This window comes from Nyctibius grandis, chromosome 8, assembly GCF_013368605.1.
Source record: "Nyctibius grandis isolate bNycGra1 chromosome 8, bNycGra1.pri, whole genome shotgun sequence".
Taxonomy (NCBI): Eukaryota; Metazoa; Chordata; class Aves; order Nyctibiiformes; family Nyctibiidae; genus Nyctibius; species Nyctibius grandis.
In genome coordinates this window covers 35,120,096-35,134,994 of record NC_090665.1, presented here as the reverse complement: position 1 = coordinate 35,134,994, position 14,899 = coordinate 35,120,096, and the positions used below count along the sequence as shown (strand labels likewise).

At 38.0% G+C, this 14,899-nt stretch overlaps 1 protein-coding gene across 6 annotated transcripts in view; it reads left to right on the top strand.

The window, feature by feature from the left end:
• ADGRL2 (adhesion G protein-coupled receptor L2) overlaps positions 1-14,899 on the top strand; it is a 159,977-nt gene that overhangs the window by 16,362 nt on the left and 128,716 nt on the right. The gene's annotated exons all lie outside the window — the stretch shown is intronic.

Sequence of the window (14,899 nt, the reverse complement as noted above, 5' to 3'; positions counted from 1 at the left end):
CACTGACATTCATTTTCACTGAGTGCTTTCTTCTGGAGGGGGAACTTACAACAGAATAGCTTTGAGATCAAAAAACCTTCAAAGTTGTGTTGAGAAACCTTATTAAGCAGTGCAGCACATTATATGGCACAAAGTACTCTAGTGCATGCTTGGAGCAGCAGAGTACCCCCGCGCAGCAGCCTGGGTCACTGGTGATGCTCGTAGCTTTGCTGGTTGGATTCCAGAGTTGTGGCTCCTAGAGTCCAGGTCTTTTAACCTGGCACAAGGAGAGATGTAGATTTATTTTTCAAAGGCTTCATATTTGTAAGCTTTGTTGATGATTCTTGGTCCTTAGAAGGGCAGTGGTACTTTTCCTCCTATACCACAGCCTGTTCAACCCCAGTTTAATGAGTTATATCCCAGTACCTGAAATAGAGCAACAACATGAAAAAAATCATAATTACCGCTTATTGAATGGGGCTCAAAATGAAAAATGGGAAATGGACTTTGTGTAAGTCTAGGCTTTAAGAAATTGGTGCTTTGCGAATGTTGAGGCAATCGGTACCTGCTGTTTGTAAGTTAGAGCTGTTAGCGGTCATTGCAAGATAAATAACTTCCTACAGAGGAATGCAACATTTAGTAGTACATTTAAATATTTGAAAGTATTTAGCTGAGTATGTTTTATTCTTACCTATCTTAAGCTATTCTTAGAGATTGTGTTTTTTATAAATATTTTTGAAAGTGAATGAAATAATAAGTTGAACAGTAGTAAATGATCATCTCATGAACACGTGTATGCTTGAGTGCACGTATGTTTTGAGTATTTATTAATCTGGTACTTTTTCATTCAAAACCACAAAGTGTCCTGTTTATCATGTGATAAAATTGTGAGGTATATCAGGAGAAGAGATGCTTGTCCAGAGTCACGAACGAAGGTTGCTGCCAGCGAGGAAGAGCCTGGTTTCCTTCGTTCCGCTCTCAGCCAGCTGGACTATATGTGTACATGTTCTAGTTAGTAAATAACAACACTGAGGAAAAGCTAAAAATTGATATTTACTTAACTCTCCTAAAATAGTACTGTAACAGTGAATTTGGGTTTTATTTTGGTGACCAGAAATCATTGGGGTGAAATGTCTGGCTGTTTGAAATCTTATGCTGTGCTTGCTGCGAGGTCTTCTTGTATCCTACACGATATTAATCTTGGGTTAGATATTTTTATTTTTAGAAGACCTATAAAGTTGCTTTTTTTTAGGTCAGAAACGTCAAATAGCCTTTTGACTGAAGAGATATTAAAATAAAACTGAGTAACTTCTAGAGAGTATGTTGATAACCAGGCAGTGTCAGGTGAAGTGTTCTGTCATGCCTTTCTCTGTCACTTCTTATGTATCCGAGAAGATGGACCTTTAGGTTGGGTTATTTTTTTTTCCCTTTCCATTTTTGTCTGTGTTATTCATCCTCCCGTCTTGCTTTTTCTCGTCTTGTAGAAGTAAAATCTCAGTTCAGCCCAAGAGTGACCCTTAAATAAACTACATTTATTACTGTCACAGCCTCTTCTGGACTTGATTTTTAAACAAAAGAAAATGTCCAGAATGTGCAAGAGTTATGTGGAAATTGTGGTCAGCTTTTTTAATTATTGTTATTCTGGCACTGTAAAATCATTTGACATTTATAGAATATGATTACTTGCAGAGCAGCAAGTGTTTATTAATAATTGTATGCAGGTACACACGCAGACATGCATCTCATTGCATGCATGTGATGGCCCCTCTTACAACATTTAGTGCCAACATCATCTTTCTCTGTCTCCACATTTATTACTGCTTTGACTCATTCTTCGAACAGATTCGCAGCTTCTGATGTGGATTGTTGGGTTTTTCATATGGATGAAAAAGCGAACAGTTGCAGTGTAGCTTTCGTTTGTGTTCCAAATAGAAAGTAAGTCTTGTACATTGGGTTATGAAAGTGTGGCGAATGATCCTAAATGCTGGCAATTTGCTTGAAGGAAATCAAAATACACTTTATACTAGCAAGTCCTTCCCTTTTCTGTACTGTGCTGCATGTTTTCTGTTCCCTGTTGACTTGCATTCCTTCATGGTCAGCCTTCTTCTGCTCCTTCACTTGCCTCTTTATTTTGCGCAGGCTCCCCGACCCATCCGCCCATGGCATGGCAGGGTGTGCCTGCCTGCACTGCTGCATCTTTCCTTAGGCCTTCCCTTCTCCATCTGCTTGCTTCCCTTCTGCGCCCTACCCAAGGGCTTTCTCACTCCCACTGCACTTGAAACTGGCTGGGGGGATGCCATCTTCCAGCTCTGCCTGCTCCCTTTGCTCCCCCCACCCCTTCTTTTTTTTTTTCCTCTTTTTTTTTTTTTTTTTTTTTTTTCTTCTGGCCCCATGGTGTGACTCTCACTGATTTCTGGTGAGTAACTGTCAGTACGGGGGAGTCTACCTGATGATGATGATTTCATTGTGCATCTGATTTGTAATCTGTTGCAGAAGTGCCTGCAGTGCAGAAGGCTTGATAGTGTTATTTAGTGTTAGAAATTTAAAATATTAAAGTACACAGAGCACCAGTTAAATCAAGGTGGCTTATTGAGCATGTATGTAACTTGCATGGTTTTGTGAGTGTGAAGGTTTTGCGCAATAAGACATCTTTGGGCAAGCCGTGAAATACGGCGATCTAGATTAAATTTGGGGTTTTTCAGATTGCTGAATGAGAAGCTGGTAAAACGGCGTGCATTTTCTAAACAGGGACAACTTCTTTCAAATTTACCTTCTGTCTGTTGAGCTGTCAGCCATTCTGTCACTAAAGGCTTAAAACTGTATTAATGAAAAGAGTTTGCTGGATTTCAAAGGAAATGCTATTTTTGTTAAAAATAGCAATCAGACCAAAAGGTTAGACATATCATCAAAGTGTCTGTAAAAATATCCTTAAGACCCCGTTCTGTTCTTCACTGTCACGAGGGAAGATGACTTGTAAATTGCCTTTCATAAAAGTGAGTTTGATTTAAGGTATTAATAAAATCTAAATTTGTGCATTCTTGCTGTGGGGACTGAAGATTTTAATTTAGTGAAATGCCAGAACAATTTTTTTGTGCTCAGTTCGATGAGTGTTATGTGAGAATTCCATCTTAGTAAATTAGGGCAGACATATATATTACACTGTTTACAAACTTATGATTAAAACCTGTTAAATTTCATATTTAATATTCAGTCATCTTTGAGCAAAAAAGTCACCTTGTTTCTGTCTCAGCGCTGTTAGATTCTTGTGTTAAAATAGATTAAATTGCAAATGTTAATCTGAGTGACTGTGGAAAGTTGTGACCTGGATTTGAAATAGCCATGAGACTACTACAGCAGCAGTAAATCTTCAAGAACATGTGAGGTTAGCACATGGCAGGAGATAAGTCTGATGTGAGAATTAGAGTGTGGGTGGAGGAATAGCCTGAAAACAAAGTTGTGTGCCAATACCATGTTTTTCTATTCTAAAAGAAAAAAGTAAGAGTTTTTCACTTTTACATAAAGCTGTGTTTTTACAGGAAGCACGCAGTAACTTAAAAAATTTTTATTTTAAAATGGTAATCTAAAATTCAAGCTGTATTTAAGAAAGACTGTTTGTGGCACTGAGGCATTTGGGTTCTTAATCCCCATGTGCTTCCTCCCCCGACACTGATTCTGATCTTTGAAATATGTATGGGAATTGCAGGTGCAGACTTCAGCCTAAAGAAACTATCAGTCTGAGGGAAAACTAGATACTAAATGTATTTACCTTTTGCTTTAAGCTTTTTCCTTCCGTCCTTAAATGACTGCTTTTTCTCAGCTAAGCCTGGCTTCAGCCCTAGTTCTGGGTACTTTAAAGCCTGATAGCATCAAAAGGTCCTGAGTGTTAGTTGTCAAGCACTGGCATTGCTGGAATCTTCTATTATCTTATTGCTTTGATTTTCTTCATCTCTCTTACAACAAGTCAAATAAGAATGTAGGCGATGTTAGGAGAATACGATAATAGTAATTTTTAAAGCAATGTTTTGACTTTAAAAATAATGTTAAAACAATCATGCTTAAGCAATTCATAATGGAAGTTTAATTTCTAATTAAAAAAAGAGATTAAATATTGTCTATGTACTTATTTGATCCGTTTGCTGTTCTGTCATCTCTCTGGATATTTTTGATTCAAATTTCTTTCTGCATAAAAGAAAGAAATGAGCTTGCAAATACTGGCCCACATGTGTCCACACAACAAAATTATCTTGGAGTGCTATACAAAGGTATTATAAGTGTTATAATATCTATTATTGCAATGTTGACTATTGATTCTTTTCCGCTTCTAAAAAATGCTGAGATTGTAGGGCTTTATGAAGTAAGAGCCTGAAATCCTTTACCTCTCTGTGTTTTTAAAAATATACTGAAAACAGCTTTACAATAAAATGGTAACGTGAGCTAGAATAGGACTTTGTTCGTTTTATTCGCTGCAGAGGAGGGGTGATTGGCAGGCTCTGGCATTCGGCTGTCCGTGGCTGAACTGCAGGGCCTGAGTTGCGTTGGTAGGGCTGTGTGTAAAAGTTTGTGCCGTGTTTGCCAACTGTGGTCTTGGCTCAAGCTGATGTTACATGTCTCTCGACTCCAAAGCACACTCATTTGCCAAATTCTACCTAAAAATGTATGCTGGAATTCCTAATTAAATGAAACCCTTGATATTTAATTTATGCCTTGGGAAAGGCACGCATTCTTTCACAGTAGATTCTGCTTTGGTAGAAATACAAATAAAAAAGCTCAAGGTGGATTAAAAAGCTGTAACTGGTATTAGGAGAGAAATTGTCTCTTGCAAACAGATTGGTAGCTTCAGTTTCTTGTAAGTATGGAAATTGTGGGACTTTACAAGGTTCTTACCTGAAATTCTTTGCATGCATACATTTTTTGGTTATTTGTCAAGTATTCTGAAAATCATTCCACTACAAATTATAATTGCAGTCAGTATATAATCCCGTTGTTTTTCTCCCTGCTGTATAGCAATATAGCTACCTTATTGTTGCCGTAAGCTAAAGTTACCAGTTGAACGATAAAGGTATAATTTGTGCCAAACAAGTCTAGAAGCTTCTTTAGAAGACGGATAGCAACTGCTTTTATACATATTGCTATGTAAAATGCTTATTAATGTTAGCAGATGTTGCACTTTAATCCCCCAGAATGATTGTTTGGTAGCAGCAGGAGATTTATTAAGCTTGAGTTGTGTGAAATTGTGTGTGTATAAGCTGCTATTTAGACTGTAAAAATGCCATTGAAAACTGTTAAAAAGTTCTAACTGTAATTGGCAGAGAGGTATTAGCTGTTCTAAAAGAAATATATGTGTACCATTGGCCCTTGTGCTGTAGTCTCTTTATCATTTATCTTCTTGTATTAATGTCACTGAATTATTAATTCATGAGCAGGGGTGGATAGGGTGAAGGCACTATTTAAATGTGTGGCACATGTATCCTTATCACTGGAGACATGAAAAGAGTCATTTTGTGTTATCTATGAAATGGGAAGGACATTTAAAATTTCATTTACGGTAATCCACTTCACTTCCCAGTAAAACACCTAGATTATTACTACTATAATATAATGTTCTTATTAAAATTTTGTGATCTTTCCACTCTATTCACTTACAAATATTGTCAATAGACAAATGTAGACTTTTTTTTCTTTTAGTTGCACATACAGTTCATGAACTGCAGTAGAACATATGAAGAGCATGTTTTTTAATTAAAAAAAAATATTTTTAATTTCTAGTAAAATAGTACAAAATAAAGGCTATTAAGTATTTGTAATTGTGAAAGGGTAAATAAATTATCATTTAAAATCATAACGCAATGTATTTAAAGAAAAATACGATTTTTTCCAAAGTAGCAGTGTCATTGTCACATCGAGCTACCAAGACCTATATTATTTAAAAGAAATTGTGACACAGAGTTCTTGGTCTGCTTAATGAAACCACAGAACATCAGAGGTTGTGTTGCTGCTAAAAAATGTGTTAAAAATGTATCTTAAATTTCATCTATGCTGTATGGATGATTTAAAAAATTAAAATGTATGGGAAATGTACTGTTTTCAGTCACTCCAATGAAGTGAGTTCATTCTGTTGAATACTTTAGAAAGTATTCATTCTTTTTTAAAATTCTCCAAGTGAAAGCGATTTAGGGATACTTTGTCCACAAGTGCTTGCTGTGGCTGGCATGGCAATGCTGGAGATACCTTCTATTAAATAAAATGGAATATGGGTTATCACTTCACGCTTCCCTTTTCACAGTGCATGGGAAAGGCCTTCACTGTTTCCAAAATACATCTTTTTTTTTTTTTTTTTTTTTTCCCCCCCCCCCACCCCCCTGCCCCCTTCCTCCTGAAGGAAGAGAAAATAATTTTCTGTGTAGGATGCTAAGGAGAAGAGTTTTAAATAGGGGTACATGCAAGTAGAAGGAACCTTTCTGTTGAATTATAATTTAGAGCTCTTTTTGCTCCTGACTTCTCCAAATGTAATCATTATAGTTTTCTGACTTAGTTTTTCTATAACAGGAATAAAAAATGAACTGAAGTAGTTTTCTGTTTTTCTATTATAGCTTGAATAAATAAGAAAGCCCACAGTTCACCCCAATTAAAGGAGTGGTACAGCTCTGACAAATGAGCGGTAGTCATTCAGCTGCCTTGCACAGTTAAGAATAGTCACCTGAATGTTCATTGCTTATTAAATTGTACAAGAAAATACTCTTAACTATAGTTGCACCATTAGATGCCTAGGTAACTCGTACGTCCTTACAGGTCCCACCATGCAGTAACAGAAGTGAATTCTTTGTTTCGTTGCAGAGTCAGGCCCTTTCTGAATAGATACTGAAGATTTATTTGCCATATTTATTGCATATGTTTCACACATTCGTGATGATGTGTGAGCAATAGTTACGTAATTTGGTCATATAATTGTGTGTACGTGCAAGGAAGAGTTAGTTAGTGCTGTCTATGCAGTAATGTCATATATGGCTTCTCACCCTTGAGTTCTTGTTTTCACCATGAATGTATGTATGAGAAAAAACCGTTACAAGGGAAGAAAAACAGAGAGTTTGTTGGGTTTATTTCATGATTTTTGAGTTTTCAGCCTTCTAAGTGCTACTGGTATGTAAAATTGGTGAACCTGAGAGATGTGTCTTCTGTCAATGTGTGCTTCTTTTTTGGTGCTTAATATACACACTGAAGTCCTCCAAAGGGTTATGTAAATTCAGTGAAGTTTCTACCTGTAAGTCATACTTGCCTGGAGAATCTCTTGTGTGCTTAGAAAGTAGTTAAAGAACATTCTTAGTTGATTATTTTTTCAAAGGTGACATATTTGAGGTCTCCATCATTTCTTCCCTTCTTCTGTTGTCAAAATTACAAATTCTGATGTGGCTCGTGGCCGAGTTTGGGATGGTAGCACACAGCAGTGATCAGGTTTGTCTGCAAGAGGTGATCCACCACCTTTTAATAACTAAATGGCTTGTGAATGGTTTGGAACTATCAGGCTGCTGGTAAGAAAATACTACTCTGATCACTGTAATATTAATTGTACTTCAGAGAAAACTGAAACGAAACTAGTAATAACTTGAGAAGGGGTTATTTGAAAGAAAAAAAAGAAAAATGCTCAAGTATGGCGTGTTTTAAAACATAATTAAAAGCAAGCATTATTGAAATGATCTTTCATAAAATGCATTATTGTGATACTATGGTAAATTTTAATACTTAAGGATATGATGGAAGAAGAGGTATTTAAAAATACATTTCTCCTGCTGTCTCTATATTTAGTCACAGGTTTTTCACATTTCTTTGCATGGTCATCTGATATATTTTATCCTAGATTACCTCATTGCTCCAAGAAATCCCTTTTGGTAATATTGATAACCTAATATATGACAGATTTTGGTCATTATTATTTAATTTAGTGGTCATATGTATAGACCAAGAGGGAATCTGAATATTGATTCACTGAATGGCTAGTAACAACGATTTATGAGTCAAGAATTCAGTGCAGCCAGCCAAACCCAGTACGGATTACATCTTATGTGCCACCATTGATTTTGTTTCATATTTCACTGCACAATGATTAGGCCATGATCTCACAAATGTTAACATTAGAACCTTATTCCTCTTTAAGCAAAAAATATGCCACAAATTGCACCCAGTGCATTGTGTGTGTATACGTATGTGCCTTCTGCTTCTGATTTTTAAAAAATTATAAATATTTTTCAATTACTTTTTAGAGAGTTGGTATTCTTCTGGTAACAACAAAGGGGTTTGATAGTTTTTGTGTTTTGTTTTTTTTTTTAAATAATCAAAAGTGACTTTGCTGCCCACACAAACCTTCTCTCCAAAATTGGATGGTATCATTTATATTGAATACAGACCACATACACTGATCTTAATTACAGCTGATAGAAAATGGTATGCTTTAAAACTGATGCTCTCACAGTAGCTTCATGAATCTTCTGGATAATATTCCTTGGCGCATACCTAGGAAAGAAGTCTTCAGTGCAGTAGCTTCCAGGGGATTGGTACTACCAAACTGAGGTTTGTGCAGGAATACCAGATGCCAAGGCTGCAGCACAGCCATCCATGACCGTGGTTTGGTTGCAGTTCCAGTGTATTGGGGCTACACAGCCCCCATTAACCCAGTTACAGCATGGGTAAGAATGCTGTAAATGCATGACTAAAAATGTGTTCTTGTCGGCTCTTGCCTGTAACTTGATTTTATTTTGGAAGTTAGTAGCTCTGCTAGCAAAGTGTTTTGCTGGTGGCTCTGTGCTGGTCTGATGAGGTTGTCTTACTTCAGTGTGGTGGCTCTGAAGGGCATATCTGAAGTCATTTCCCTGCTTGGGCCCAGTGATGAGCGGTCATAAAGCAGATCGAGTACGTTGAAATCCTTGCAGCCAGCTAGAGAAACACCACGTCGCTGCACAGGTGAGGGCATGTCTGACCACAGTCCCAGGACTTTTCTGTTTGTTTTGTTTTTCAGTCTGCTTCCACTTCAAACACGTTCTCAGCTGTGAAAAACACTGGATGGGAGGAAAAAAAAGAGATCAGTTAAGCGGCATAACAGCTTTGAGAATATGGGCATTTGCATAGCCTTGTCAAGGCTGTCAGCAAACAGTTTACTGTCTTACAAGACTGAAGTGTCTTTGGTTGATGCTAGTCTAGTGATTTTTTTTTTTTTTTGAGGGAAAGGAATGATATCTTCTAATATAAATAGATTCTGTTGAGGATTTATATTCTGTGAGAAGTTTGAAAAGCCTTTGAATTTTCTTTAGCTGTTATGATTGCTTCTTTTGGTTTGTCGTATGGTTCTTGGTGTGTTTTATAGCTATTAATTATTTTCTTGTTTATTTTTGATGTTCATAAAATCTGCCCTACGTAGGTTTGAAAATGAGAGCTATTTGTTTTACAGTTTAATGAAGAGAATGGCAAACAGGCTCAGACTGTGCCTCTGGTGTCCAAAGTGATCAGCATATTTAACATGCTCAGCATGACACTAAGATATTACAGCCGATAACGGTTCTAATTGACTACAGCATCCCTCTCCCTCCCCCCTTCTTTGGATGCTGGGGATTTATCTTTGATTCCTCAGGAAGATGTAGTGACACAGAGGGCAGAAGTGTTAAAAAGGTTTTACCTGCACTGTTTGAGTGGATGTGGTCTGATGTAGCGGCACGATGTCGTTTCAGGGAATTTGCAATGAGGACTGAGTGACAGCCCCCCGCCTTGATTCTGAGCATTTAGCAAAGGCAAAAAGAGAAATTCAGACTTGGCAAAGGGAGAGTGCCTGGAGCCAAAAAAAGCCATTCTTATTAGCGTTAGCAAAGGTTTACTTTGCTGGCTTATTGAATGAAAACTCCCTAGAGTGTCCAGGCTTTATCCTGTGTTAACAAGAAGGGGCAAAGCTGGCTTGTCGGGAATGGAGCGCCGTGTAATGTGTCTGTAAAACACAAGAGTGAGGCCAAGCCGAACTGGAGTGCTGATGAGGAAATAAAATCTTTGTCTTTTCCTCGTAAATCCTATTTATTTTCTCTGTGAATGATTGCAGTGGACCACTGAGCTTCTGCGGACTGATGGACTAAATTGTGATATTGCACTGTTAAAGCAGCGTCAGTGCGCTGTGTAGTGTCATGTCTTACGTAGGTAGATTTGGTATTTTGAATCATCTGCTGCACTGGTGAGCTGGGAACCCCAGCTGGTGTGGGGTGGACATTTCTGTGGTCATTCTAAATTTAGGGTGCATGTTCATGGCACACTATTTCAGGCATTCCTCAGGTATGGGTATGTCAGTTCAGAGCACAATGCAGCTGAATGCATTGAAGTAGTTTTTTTCGTCACAAGATTGGATTACCTTGGTCAAGTCTTGTTCTTATTGTATTATTCCCTTCCCTGTACCTATATTCGTACTATGCAACTTGGAAAGAGATGTTTTGGGTTAGAAATCCAGTGTTCAAGGTGACAATTAATAGGGACTGTTGAATACAGAATTGAAGATAAGACACTCTGGTACATTTTAAGCATTAAATTGCTTTTAATGGAAAACAAGTCTTTGTTAACCAATTCTAGACAGAGCAGAGTTAGCCTTTCCTGTCTTCTTGCAGTATAAACTTGTTTAATTGGAACAGATCAGGCACTGATTGTTCACCATAGGTAGCAGAAGGATGCTAACTAAACCAGCACAGGGTCTTGCTTGTCTTCAGGGATTTTTTGTAAGGTCTCATAACATCTTCTACAATCTGGTACTGTAACACCAATGCAAAGTTATTAATGTAAGTCAATTTTTGAATAACCATATTGAAGACTTAGGAATAACTCACACTGAATGGATCTGAAGATGTGTTCAATGTTGAAAACCAGAGCTGGGTCTAATTGCAGATACGTATAAAACTGTAGCTCTAGGATCATAAACAGTATTAGTCTCATTCTAGTATTTTACTAGTGTGGCTTAGACGGTTTTACTAATCACACTGCACTAATTAAATTCTTACGTTACAGATTATAGGAAGTTTAACTTTTTTTTTTTTTTTTTAGATTGGGAAAGTCTCATGATGGGAAAGCACATGGACACATGATTTCTCAGGAGACTACATAGTCTATTATATTGTATGAATATATATCTACTCACCCTTGCCTCCTCTTCCCCCTCCTTTCCTCTGCAGGGTGTCTCAGATATATTACAGAATTACTTAGTTTCATAAACTGGGTTATGAAAGGTGGTGGGGGTGCTGCATGTGTGGCAAGGTAGGTCATACAGATTTATAAGGAGGATTGCCTGGGTCCTGCTAGTTCCTTGGCATGTACAAGCTGTGCAGCTATGGCTGATGTTCCGTACCTCTCTGTGCCTCATTGTCTGTAAAGCTAGTGTAAATTTTATTTCTGTAGTAGAGATGTTAAAGCTTGACTGAGGTTGCAAGTGCTTCACCGTGTTTCCAAGATGATTTGGAAAATTAAGCACTATATTGTAAAATACATCAGTATGAGTCTGAAAGACTTTCAGCTGAAGAAAAACATCCTTGCTTAGCTGGAAAGGTCTCTGCATTCCCCTCTGTCTTAATTGACTGAAAAGCTGGATGGAACAGGAGGGAAAAGGCAGCTCTTGAGCATGCTGTGTCAGTTGTCCGGAAGCTCTTGAAAGACCCTTTTCTGGCTTTTGAAAATAAAACCTTGGGAAGGTTAAACAGAGTAGAGTCAGGACGTGGCAGTCCTTTAGAGATCTTTCTCTTCAAAGATGAAAGTGTTTCAAGAACATGCTTGGAGCAGCTTTCTCTTATCTCTGGGGTGCTCTTGAGCAACGTTGCGGGGAGAGGGATGGCCAACAGTGGCACGTATTCTGCAGCGGTCGTGTTCTGTCTGTGAGAAGTTTCAGAAGTACAGAAGAACAAGGAAGCAAGGCAGGGGCACTGAGATATTCAGGACTTTGAGCACAGCTTATGAATACGGTATGAAGAGATGCCCAATACCTTTGCAGTGTACAGGTTTAAACATTAACGTTTCCATTACTGATCTAGTCTCCTTTGACAGCATGTATGCGAAGAAACTTAACAAGGTGAACCACTGTTTCCAGTGGACATTTGGTGGATTTTTTTTCTATGAGAGACTGCAGTGTGGCCCACAGGTAGGAATTTAAGTTACAACTGAGATTTTCTGCGCAGCTTTTATTGCACTCTGAAATTCAAGCAACCTTTTGCTCTAGGGAATTTCTCTCTGCCCCACCCACAAGCCCAAGCAGTCAGTGATCCAGAGAAAAGGTTTATTAAGGTCTGAGGGGAGATAAGTTATTTGTGCAGGACAGCAGCTCGACGACGTGATCTCCTTTTTTTGTTTACAAAGAAGTAACTTAATATGTCTTTTCCTGGTCCTACTTGTTTGGTTTGGGATTTGTTGTTGTGAGATGCCGCTGACAGTCTCCCTATCGCGGATGGATGGATGGTCAGAAGGATGAGGCTGACGGCAGTGTCTATAGCTGAGTGCTCTCTGGCTCCAGCTCATGTTTGGGTACCTTTTTCAGGATTAGCTTTTGTTATGCTGATGAATAGTTTGTTCAGAACTGCACCATTCTTTTAATTGGAGCCACATAGGGTTTCTCAAATATATAGGTTGCATTAAAAATTGTTTCCTGTGAAGCTGTTAATTTTTATTCGAAAGGAAAGAAAGAAGCACAACCAAACCCTATTGCATCAAACACCGCTTAATTTTTTCTTGCTCTTTTGGAAAAACATGTGTTACTGATAATCTGGTAGGGGCTGTTTAGTTTATTTTGAATTCTTTTTGCAGCAGCACACTGAGTTAAATTCTATGTCTGTAGGCTACAGCAATCTAGAGAGAACAATCTATTGCACAAAGCACTTAAATTTTCGTTAAAATATTTTGCATTTATTCTTAGTTGAATAATTTCTGCTGGTTTTGGTATCACAAAAACATCAATCTCCTTCAGGAACTGTGGTTTCTTATCAAAACAGTTAAAATAAGTCAGTTTATAAGGTCAGGAACTCTTACTCGGATTTAAAAAAAGAAAAAAGAAAAAGTCTCTTCCGTAAATTTTGCAGCTATTTCCTAGAGAGATGTTGGGTACCGCAGGTGCTGCTCTGATTGTTGTTTTTGTTTTTAACACAACCCTTTCCCTCCAGTCCAATTTAAAAAAAGACCACAAGGAAGCAACGAGTTTAAGGATGATAAAGCACAGGTATGTCACTATCCACTTGAAGGTCAAGGAAGATGTCTCAAAATCTGAGTGTGCAGTGATATGTTATGGAAATAATGATAAAACTTGAGTCTCAGGAAGTCAAAATTCCTGGATAGACTGGGAGCGATCAGAAGGCTGACTTAATTTCTCTTTTAGCCATTATTGTTCCTCATTTGTTCTCTTGGATTATTCTGATTGCTTACTAAAATTATACTGATTAGGCTGTAGTATCCGCGAAATAGTTTTATGTTTTTTCCTTTGGATGCTACAGGTAAAAAATTAAAACAAGCTCTTTCCAAGCTTTTAGCTGAACTATCTCCAGGGTTGTTTTTTTGATATATCATGGGGACAATTTTTTGTTTAGTGAACAGGAGCTCCCTTTGCAATCGTGATTTCTGCTGAATGCAGTGCATCCTTTGTGGATTTTTAGATTTATATTTTTTTTAGTTGCAAAACACTTTCAGCCCAGTGTGAAAGATCTGGAGATACAGTATGACTGTCTCTTCATAACTGTTTCTGGGCTGTCCTGTAGCAGCTGGTGTATCACGCTCTAAATTGAGGGCACATCTTTTACCTCTAGGCACAACGAGTCTGTGCCAGGGAGCCATGCTCTGGCTGTCCTGCACTGAAGCACTCCGTTTGCTATTGCATGCTCTTTGTTGAAATATGTGTGGATAAAAGTGTCTGTGATTGAAGAGCACCTGTCTGTAGTTGGAAATTGGAAAAAGGGTTTGTTTTTATATATAAATAAACATAAAATCAGTTGGCCTCAAATGTCAGTTCCCTTTCATTTCCCTGCGTGAGAAATCACAAGCATGCTTGTGTTGTGTGAGAGGGATGCCTGCACTGAAGTGGCATCTCTCCTCTTAAAGGGGAGCCAAGTAAAGAAGCCTACTTGGCTATTTAATAATCTCCTAGTCTGCCACAGTCGCATTGCCTTCATTGAGAGCCAGAGAAATTGTTCCATGATGTTTTCTGTTAATTCCCGTCTCTCTCTCCTTGCGGAAAAAAGTGTCAGTCTTGTTGCTGCATGTGTGCTCAGGGAACAAACGTATCATTGATTAATATTAACATTGACAAATTATAAAAGGAGTTACACTTTCTACTTCTGAAAATTATATATAGTTCACAGAATTTCTTTGTCTGGCATTGTGTGCTCTTCATCCTTTCCAGTTCTCCTTGCCGAAAGGGTAAATGTATTTTTAAAGCCCTCAACATGCCTCAGTATTCTTAAGACTCTTAAGTGGCCCTTGGATCCTGCCACTTGAACTTTTACATAGGCAGTGTTACATGTTTTTAATGTAACGTTAATTTAAAGTATCTCAGGGATACATCCACACAGTCCTGTCCATTGGTCTTGCAGAGACCAAGCCAATGTGGCACCAGACTCAGCTCTTTGGATCTGTAATTGCCGCAATGTTCAGAGTCATTCTTCCAGAGTTGTTTCATGTATCTGTAGTGTATAGAGCCAGCTTTGTAGTAAAAAATCATTTGTTTTTATATGGATGTTCATTTTTCTCTAGCTTCCCAAACTCTAATAGTCGGGGCTGAAGCATGATCTAGCCTCATACAGTGAGATATGGAAGAGGATGTACGTAGTTACTCAGTTGGCTGGTGAGAGAATGAAGTCATTAGCAAAAGGGAGCACTCTGCTGTCAAATCTTCTACCACAGCAATTGCACTCTTATCACCATAATTATATTTTTCAAATGC